Source organism: Schistocerca cancellata, chromosome 2 (genome assembly GCF_023864275.1).
Source record: "Schistocerca cancellata isolate TAMUIC-IGC-003103 chromosome 2, iqSchCanc2.1, whole genome shotgun sequence".
Classification (NCBI taxonomy): Eukaryota; Metazoa; Arthropoda; class Insecta; order Orthoptera; family Acrididae; genus Schistocerca; species Schistocerca cancellata.
In genome coordinates, this window is record NC_064627.1 from 840,582,548 (window position 1) to 840,593,377 (window position 10,830).

A 10,830-nucleotide genomic window follows, 5' to 3' on the forward strand; every position below is an offset into this window, starting at 1 on the left:
TCGCAAACGCTTGGCGATCAGGAGCTCCGACTTCTGCCACTTTAATTTCAGGCCAAGCCCCCGTATACAACACATATGCACGAAGTCGGTGATGAGGAATAGGTGCAGTCTCCTTATTAGAGTATTTAAATCCCTTGCGTAATTAGAATCGAGTCTGGAATGTCTTCAGTTACGTGTAACAAGTCCAAGCTTCCTCAGAGAAATTCTCTTCTTTTTGTCGACGACTTGCCGTTACCTGTCGAAGCCAAGAACACACTACACTGACCTTTCATTCAGATTGTGCGACAGATAACAATTTAACGTAGTCAAGTGGCTGAACAGATATGCAGAGATTGTGCTTCTTACACTGCCATGACGTAACAGATCAGAACTAGTGACCCTGACTTAGCTCAAGGGCTTCCATTTAAGAATGCCACGTGCCTTGTCAATCGCATGGCCATTTTTTCCTACTAAAAGATCCAGGATCATCAACATTCTGAGCCACGGAAAAGAATGATGCGTAGTTGCGTACGCTAAGATGAAGAGCTAATAATAACACAATAATACAGAATTGCCGCAAAGCAGCGAAGGGACAAAGACGGCGTTGCATTGCTGCTAGAACGCTCTATACTATTAATAACAATGTTAGTAGCAGCATGGGTGGGAACAAGAGCTTCCAAAGCCGTGTCACGCTGAAGACGGGCAAGATCGCTTTGACTGTGTCATTATTAAAGGCTCACTAGTAGGCCACAATTTATCGTGTGGAGTGTAGCATTTGAATATTCGTACAGCACGATAGCAACAATTGCCTTCCCTATCACGCGCACAGATTATGGATAGATGTAACACCCAGTGTCTCAACACCAACCGATTTTTTTTCTGATTTCACCGTAATGATATATAGGGAATGAATAAAAATATGGGGAAACCGTGAGAAATGCATGCTTGACCATTAATACAGATGCCCCAAGCCTGCAGTTTGCGCTGTTGTATTTGACCACGAATGGCATCTGAGCAATGTGCTCAATACGTTGCGAGTGTCACTGGTGGTCGTATCTTGCAGTCGTGGTGCAATATTCTGAATTGTGAGTGCATTACGTCAGATCGAAGTGGACACTACAGTACGCAAAGTTTTGGTGCTCGTGTGGTGGGTGATTCCGTAATCAAGGGAGCCGAAGAGGCTTGTGTTTCAAGAGACATCGCATACAGGGAAAGCATAGAAACATCGTCCGCTAAGTTACAACGCGGACGAAAACGTGTGCTGATTGATAGTCACAGACAATCATTGAAGAGGGCTGTGACAAGTTATTGTAAGACAATGTCACGTTCGCGAACCCTGTCAGCAGCAAAACAACAAGAGAGCTCCAAAGGCTGCTAACTGCAGGGCGAGCTGGAATCCCAAAACCACTCAACAGTGCTTCGTTGTTGTGGTCTTCAGTCCTGAGACTGGTTTGATGCAGCTCTCCATGCTACTCTATCCTGTGCAAGCTTCTTCATCTCCCAGCAACTACTGCAACCTACATCCTTCTGAATCTGCTTAGTGTATTGATCTCTTGGTCTCCCTCTGCGATTTTTACCCTCCACGCTGCCCTCCAATGCTAAATTTGTGATCCCTCGATGCTTCAGAACATGTCCTACCAACCGATCCCTTCTTCTAGTCAAGTTGTGCCACAAACTTCTCTTCTCCCCAATCCTATTCAATACCTCCTCATTAGTTACGTGATCTACCCACCTTATCTTCAGCATTCTTCTGTAGCACCATATTTCGAAAGCTTCTATTCTCTTCTTGTCCAAACTAGTTTCGTCCATGTCTCACTTCCATACATGGCTACACTCCATACAAATACTTTCAGAAACGACTTCCTGACACCTAAATCTATATTCGATGTTAACAAATTTCTCTTCTTGAGAAACGCTTTCCTTGCCATTGCCAGTCTACATTTTATATCCTCTCTACTTCGACCATCATCGGTTATTTTACTCCCTAAATAGCAAAACTCCTTTACTACTTTAAGTGTCTCATTTCCTAATCTAATTCCCTCAGCATCACCCGACTTAATTTGACTACATTCCATTATCCTCGTTTTGCTTTTGTTGATGTTCATCTTATATCCTCTTTTCAAGACACTGTCCATTCCGTTCAACTGCTCTTCCAAGTCCTTTGCTGTCTCTGACAGAATTACAATGTCATCGGCGAACCTCAAAGTTTTTACTTCTTCTCCATGAATGCTTCAAGCGCCCGTAATAGAAAACGTGGTAGCAAAGCTATAAAACCTGGACTTTGGGGCATGGAACAACGTCATGTGTAGGTTGAGTCTTGTTGCCCACTGATTCCAGTTTCTGCCCAAGTTTAAGTCCTAACAGTGAAATATGGTGGGGGTACGATGATAATTTCGGTAGCTGTATCGTGACATTCCTTCAGCCCCATGGTTACTCTGTAAGATCGCATTATTGCCAAGGGTATGTGACCATTCTGGCTGATCAGAAGCATCCTACGGTACAGAGTTTGTTCACCATTGGTGATTCCGTGCTCCAAGACGATACAGCCTCAGTTTACACAGCACCAGAACGAACTGTTGCATCTTCTCTGGCCACCACAGTCATCAGATATCAATACTGTTGAATCTTTGTGGTTTACTTTGGAAAGAAAGGTACGTGATCGCCTTTCTCCTCCATTATCGCATGATGTGTCACTGCCAAGTAACATAGCTCGATGAAACTTCGACCATGCTTATAAAGTACTACTACAGTGTAATACAGAATGCAGCTGAAAAAAATATGCAACGAGACGGACAGAATAAAACTTTTATTCAAGGATAATAATTACACTGAAGTCACCAGGAATTATGATGGTCCCACAGACATTACATAAGGCAGAACATGGTTCTTAGTAGGGTGTCTACTCCACAACGTGCTCGTATGCTAGCCACAAGGTTGGTAAGGAGTTCTTGCGGTAGGGCGTTCCAGTCCTCCTGCAGCGCAGTTGACAATTTCTAGATGGTTGGTTGGTATGTGGAAATAGTGCAATACATCTCCCCAGAGCATCACAGACGTACTCGATGGGATTTACATCGGGTGAACGAGCTTCCAGTCGCCGAATATCCTCTCGTTCAAAGAGCTCCTCCAATACGCAGTTCGATGCGGTCGCGCATTGTCATCCATAAATCTGAAGTCAGGGCCGAATGCCCCCATAAAGAGCTGCGCATTGGGAAATAATGCGTGGGTGTGCTGTGTTCAAAGATTTGTAGGTCTGTATGCCCATGAAACATTGTGCCTCCCCACACCATAACACCAGGACCACCAAAATGATCATGTTCGAGAATGCTGGACGAAAATTGGGAACGCGTAATGCACCTAAGAACACTGTCGAATATAGTCCTTTTGGAGGTTCAGGTCTCTTGGTGTGGAGAGGCATAATGTTGCGTAGTCTTTTTTTTTTTTGTGGGTCATCAGTCTACTGACTGGTTTGATGCGGCCCGCCACGAATTCCTTTCCTGTGTTAACCTCTTCATCACAGAGTAGCACTTGCAACCTACGTCCTCAATTATTTGCTTGACGTATTCCAATATCTGTCTTCCTCTACAGCTTTTGCCCTCTACAGCTCCCTCTAGTACCATGGAAGTCATTCCCTCATGTCTTAGCAGATGGCCTATCATCCTGTCCCTTCTCCTTATCAGTGTTTTCCACATATTCCTTTCCTCTCCGATTCTGCGTAGAACCTCCTCATTCCTTACCTTATCAGTCCACCTAATTTTCAACATTCGTCTATAGCACCACATCTCAAATGCTTCGATTCTCTTCTGTTCCGGTTTTCCCACAGTCCATGTTTCACTACCATACAATGCTGTACTCCAGACGTACATCCTCAGAAATTTCTTCCTCAAATTAAGGCCGGTATTTGACATTAGTAGACTTCTCTTGGCCAGAAATGCCTTTTTTGCCATAGCGAGTCTGCTTTTGATGTCCTCCTTGCTCCGTCCGTCATTGGTTATTTTACTGCCTAGGTAGCAGAATTCCTTAACTTCATTGACTTCGTGACCATCAATCCTGATGTTAAGTTTCTCGCTGTTCTCATTTCTACTACTTCTCATTACCTTCGTCTTTCTCCGATTTACTCTCAAACCATACTGTGTACTCATTAGACTGTTCATTCCGTCCAGCAGATCATTTAATTCTTCTTCATTTTCACTCAGGATAGCAATGTCATCAGCGAATCGTATCATTGATATCCTATCACCTTGCATTTTAATTCCACTCCTGAACCTTTCTTTTATTTCCATCATTGCTTCCTCGATGTACAGATTGAAGAGTAGGGGCGAAAGGCTACAGCCTTGTCTTACACCCTTCTTAATACGAGCACTTCGTTCTTGATCGTCCACTCTTAATATTCCCTCTTGGTTGTTGTACATATTGTATATGACCCGTCTCTCCCTATAGCTTACCCCTACTTTTTTCAGAATCTCGAACAGCTTGCACCATTTTATATTGTCGAACGCTTTTTCCAGGTCGACAAATCCTATCAAAGTGTCTTGATTTTTCTTTAGCCTTGCTTCCATTATTAGCCGTAACGTCAGAATTGCCTCTCTCGTCCCTTTACTTTTCCTAAATCCAAACTGATCGTCACCTAGCGCATTCTCAATTTTCTTTTCCATTCTTCTGTATATTATTCTTGTAAGCAGCTTCGATACATGAGCTGTTAAGCTGATTGTGCGATAATTCTCGCACTTGTCAGCTCTTGCCGTCTTCGGAATTGTGTGGATGATGCTTTTCCGAAAGTCAGATGGTATATCGCCAGACTCATATATTCTACACACCAACGCGTAGTCGTATAGACCTCCAATTTAAAGTTATTGTGATACTGTACTCTTCCCCATAAACGTCTTTTTCGGTGGTGCATTCGGCCCTGACTCCAATTTTATGGATGACAATGCGTGACCGCATCGAACTGTGCAGGTGTAGGAGCTCTTGGAATGAGAGGATATTCGGTGAAAGGAATGGCCTGTCCGATCCCCCGACTTAAATCCCATCGAGCACGCGGGGAACGCGTTGGGGAGACGTATTACAGAACGACCACATGTACCAACGACCATTCAGTAGTTGTCAACCGAGCTGGTGATCAAATGGAATGCACTACCACAAGAACTTCAAAAAATGGCTCTGAGCACTATGGGACTCAACATCTGAGGTCATCAGTCCCCTAGACTTAGAACTACTTAAACCTAGCTAACCTAAGGAAACAACACACATCCATGCCCGAGGCAGGATTCGAACCTGCGACCGTAGCGGTCGCGCGGTTCCAGACTGACGCGCCTACAACCGCTCGGCCACCCCGGCCGGCCACCACAAGAACTCCTTATCTACGTCGTGGCCAGTAGGTTTCAGGGCATGCATTGTCACTCGTGGTGATCTTGCACTCGAATAAGAACAATGCCCCACATTTCGTAATGCGCAGGTGACCATCACAAATCGCGACGACTTTAGTGTTAATGTTGTCTTTGAATAAACGTGTCATTTCTGTTTGCCTCATTGCATATTTCTTTCGGTCACCTTCTGTATTATATTGTTGCAGTTCTTTCTGTGTAAGCTCCAACCTTCATCGAAGTATGTTACTTGGAGTGAAACATCATGCGGAAGCTACTTTCGTCCTCAAGTTTTGCACACTTATCGTATCTTAACTGGTTATGTATCGTATTTTCTGAAACGTAGACCGAGGATCAACCCAGCATTCGCGTAAGCTAGCGTGGAAAGATGCCTAAAAATCACATCCAAGCTGACCGGCGTACTAGACCAATGGTCGTCAATCCGTCGCACGGATTCGTTCCGGGTCTGGGTCACATATCTGTCTCGCCAGCTAGCGCATTGCATTTTAAGCTATACGAGCAGGTCAGTGGAGCGTCTTCGGAACCCATTCGTTAATCGGATAACAAAGAACTACTGCGCTACTTCCCTCGGTCATTATCAAAATAGTCACTTTTCAGTATTTGGAAATGGACTTCCGCTGCAGGTAACGAGTTTCCACTGTGTGACCATCGATTATTTCCTTCGAGTGAAGCTAAGGCCCTCGCTTTCTACATCGAAGGCCGCGAAAGTGTCTACCGTCGAGCGGGACAGAAGAGAGAACTGTTTTCGAGGCCAGCTTAAGTAAATTACTTGGAACGTACTAGGGGCCCAGATAAGCAATGAACTGCTAAAGTTATCGCCAGTTGCTTACTACATTCGCGCTAAGGACCGTGCATCCCCTAGTAGCCACAAACAAAATATTCCAGAGCGCATGAAACCAATTTCTAGCACTGTAAAAATAATTACAAATGGTACGCTAATAACTACTGTTATAACCAATGAAGACTATGGAGATAGTACTGATAGTCTTAGCGTCCGTATCAGACCATTAAAAAAGAAGTCTGGGACGATACTGATACAGAAACAACCAAGAGCTGTCTTTGACTGTCAGTTCAACAGAATTTTAATCCGCTGGCGACTATCGATCCGGACATGTACATACAACTCTCTGATATTCGAAAAAGAATTCCGACATGCTACAGCTTTCTGTTTCTTTTTTCTAACCACTTCAAACGTCAGACAGCGGAAAAGAAAGGAAAACAAGAGCATGACTTAATGTCCGTCGAAGAAGTTGTCGTTAGAGTCGGAGCACACAGTCGGAGGATTGGGAAACCAGGGAGCAGAAAATTAGGCATTGAATCCCGCTCCTCCATAATACTAGCCCATTGAGTTATTCATTCACTCACGTTGTTCCGTACTTCGGGGAAAATCGAGAAAGGATCGGCCGTGGTCTTGTTCAAGAAATTATCTTGACAGTCTCTGAACTAACTTCGATTGGCATGGCAGCCCTAAGATACACAAATCCGGTTCTTCTAGATTAGAACAGGGGTGTTATACAGGGCAGATGGTTACGGGAAGGGGACTAAGGAAGTGAAAATTAAGAGTATAGCTTTCAGACAGTAGCGAAATCACTCTACGGATGGGACACTGAAGTGCTTTTGAAGATCGGAGAGGGATTTGAGCCCGACCATTCCTGAATACGGCTAGGGTAATGTTACTCAAATACGTTTTCGATAGGCGGTGCTCCACAGCTGTTAAATATTTAAAAGAAGTCATCTTGAAAACACTGACTTTTACCGAGATGAATCATTATTTTGCTACCAGTTTCGATCATAAGCCATCATCATCGGGAACAGAAATCCTCACTCACTAAGTGCAAGTAACCATGACTCAAATGTGACACGAGAAAGACTTCTCTACAGCGTTACAAATACACTACATAATAATATTCAAAAATAATGACAGAAATATCCTCATAATAGCAATTCCTCACGATCTGACGATGAACATACGGTAATTCCTTACAATGCATTTAGGCCTATTTAAGAATAACACAAACACGTTACGAATGATGTTTGATTATGAATATGTCGAGAAAAATTCATATTACATTCATTTAGGGACGAGAACTTCCCTTTTGTACGCACAGTAAAATGTCCATTCTAGAACAAGACAGCGTAAGAAATGCAATTTTCTGTTTAAAATGCAACTTGGAACCTTAAACACCTGCAAGGGATTGTGCGACTGTTAACAAACTGGACATTGACACACAAAGGGTGAAATCCGTTCAGGCAAAGAAGTTGCAAGCGACAATGGAAGGAAGTACTCACTCTCGTCAGGTAAACTAGAGCCTAACAAAATGTTTCGTCTCCAGTACATTTTTCGACTTCCTGCTTTCTGCGTCAGAAGTTCTGAGCACAGCTAATTGTTTGTCAGTGTACTCGCACGCAGAAGGAACGAGACTCATATCCTACTGTTACTATCTTGGCTTATGAATTCCATTTTTGTGACCTAACAGTAGACATCATCTGCATATGAATTGTTCTTACTCCTTTATTATGCTGAACCGTTGTCGGAAGACCTGTCCATCTTCACCGGCAATAGCATCATTTTAGATATATGCAACAAACAGTCGTACGTAAGTGCGTGGTAGTACATGCATCGTATTAAAAACGAACTGTATGCATAGGTTGTTTGTAGTATATATCTCAATGGCTGTCATTAACGATAATATAACGATACTTACGGTGTGTAGTCGAAGAAAGGCACATAGCACGACACCGTCCGGGTAATGAAATTTTAAGAGCAAGTCGTTAACAGTCGATATTTTAGTAATAAAAAAATACATTTTGAAATTTTGCGTGGACTGCAGAGGATCATGGGCCTACAAAGAATATTCTGACTGGGTTTCAGCTCGGGCTAGTTTTCCCCCTCATATGCCCTGTCATAGGCGTAATTCCATTTCCTCCCGCAGGATTTTGGTGAAATTGCGTTGCTCTTTATTGTTAAGGGAGGCGTGCCCCGCAAAACTTACTCAGGTCGTTCCAAACGACTTGTGCCTAAACTGGTGTACGGTCTCATTCTGCCCTGTACAGCTTGAACATTTTGTTTTGTGCACCAATAAAGGTGCGCGGGTGGATGAGTTAATCGAAGTCCTGCATTGTTGATTCTCTGCAAGAATATTTTCAACATTAACTCTGAATCCACGGATACATGATGCAACGCCCGTTACACACCGGCGTCAAAACTTCGGACGGATCGTGCGCTGCCTGGTATCTCTTCCTTGTGCGATAACTCTGCGTGCTGTCTTGAAGGTCGGATGAATTACGTGATCCAAAGAGCAGCTTCATTTCCGGTTTTTGTGACCTCACTCGTGATCCCTAACTATCTTCTCAATCACATAACCGAAATACATATGGCATACCTTAGGAACGGTGCCCTGGAACACATATAAATAATGAAATACGAATAAGTAATGAAAAATTCTGGCGAAGCAACTTTGGCAGAATGTACGAAATCGATTCTTATTTATCCTGCTGGAGTGAAACGATACGGAATAACTGCACTCGTTTTTGTGAAAGAGTACCACACCATTATTTTATGCGTGCACTCCTAATTTGTAAGTAACACGTACATAAGTTTAACTCCCAAATGAATGAAAAATTTTGGTATCAATACAACTGAAATGTTGATATTCGAAGAGGGCTGTTCCATAACGTTGTAAAAATGGGAGAAATGCGGTAAAAGTTTCCTACTGAATGATGTAATAAATGGCACCTTCGCCTACAATTTAAGGGTTACGTTTTAATAAATCCTTTTTGATTTTTCACAGTATTAATAACATTTCTAGTGATCCTTACGGCTCTGAACCTTATATCGTTTGTTTAAGGTGTCTGTGATTACATACAGCTTTTCTATAAAAAAAAATTTTGGCTGCATCCTATGCCAAATGGATGCTTTATGAGAAAATACAGAATAAGCCACAGCAAATATACTACGCATTCAACTAACACTACAGTTAGTGGAGTTACGCATTTTCGTAATAACGCTGCTATCGTATGGTAGCTACAACTGGAACTGACTTTAAATGATTTACACAAACTTTGTATACACACTTAAGCATGAGAAATCAATCGAACAAACGAAGTGTAAAGCATTCCCACAACATCAGTGCATAACACATAGATACTCGAATTACTGAAAAGCTTTATAGAAGTTGTGGACATTGATGTGAGTCTTTATGTGCAGTGTTTTCGTCGTCGCTGCGAGGTCATAAATATTAAGTTTCAAATACACATACTGCTTCGTTGGCACTAAACTTTTTGGGACCTGTACATTGTATGTGACTTTCTATAAAGCTTAATTCATTATTCCTGTGAAGAGGCAGCTGTCAGATACAAATAGCAACTGAAATATAAACGATGGGCTCTTACCAGAGCAGCAGTGCATCACAATACGCGGATATACGTACTTGAAAAAAACAATTTTTGGTGGATACTGTACTCACGAACACACGTCCTCTGAAGTACACATGTTACTTACCACAGTTACTTCCACTTCAAACACTTCCACCTCACGTTGTCGCCGACAACACTCACAACACTGAACTTATGTCCGCGTAAACACATCCTCATATACGATCCGCAGATGCAACTTGTCAGTGAGCTGCAGACGACAACAAACCAAAGATAATGGCTGACCAGCAGCATGATATCGATATGTACGTTAACATCATCTGGCGGCAGTTACGTGAACTAAAAGGCGCGCGCGCTCTTCGATATGCGCTTCGTAGTACCGGTCGTTCAGTGACGAATTTACCACACGGCTGATTACCTTGGCTACAGTTGGGCACCTCGTCTACATTTTAGTTGCACAAATGTATAATCTGAGTTTCCAAAATCGGGAAAAACGAGACTGTGTTATTTTTTGGTTATTCGAAGGTTAATGATGTATCCGATAAAGCTAATTAAATGGTCTTAGTGAATTTTAATACCAATTTTCTTTGCATAGGCGTATTGTTGTTTCATAACAGTCTGTCTATAATATCCATCAACGTTACATTGGAGAACAGGTTACTACTATAATATACACATGAAATTGCCATAAAAGCTTCTGTAGAGCAAGACTTGTGACTGGTGACCTCTTTTTCCCTTTTCTTCCTCGTAACTACCGTCATAAATTGCGAATAAACCCATGACACATATGTTTTGGGTTTCTGGAATGATAATTTCGGCTTCTTCTATCCAAGTAATTTAAAGCAGAGCCCCACAAGGACACCGTAGTTCCTAATGAACCTAAAATGTTACTACTTCAGTTTATTAATGGGAAATTTCACCAAAAAAATACCGTAACCTACATACTGAAGGCTTAACAATACAATTATATACATTTCAGAAATTCTGACGAAGGTCTTCACGATGATTTCTTCTTTTGTAAGGCAAGTACGTGAGCTGTACATCCTGTAGCACATTTTCCTAACAGGAATCTCTTTTTTTTCTCGATCTCGCATCG

General features: G+C 42.4%; 1 protein-coding gene across 1 annotated transcript in view; it reads right to left on the reverse strand.

Annotated features, from left to right (window-relative positions):
- The window catches only part of LOC126162755 (sodium-independent sulfate anion transporter-like), a 162,084-nt gene extending 152,094 nt beyond the window's left edge, over nt 1-9,990 (reverse strand). The window contains exon 1 of the mRNA XM_049919436.1: nt 9,862-9,990. The gene's annotated coding sequence lies outside the window, so the exon portion shown is untranslated. The remainder of the gene's footprint in view (nt 1-9,861) is intronic.
- Nucleotides 9,991-10,830: the final 840 nt, after the last annotated feature.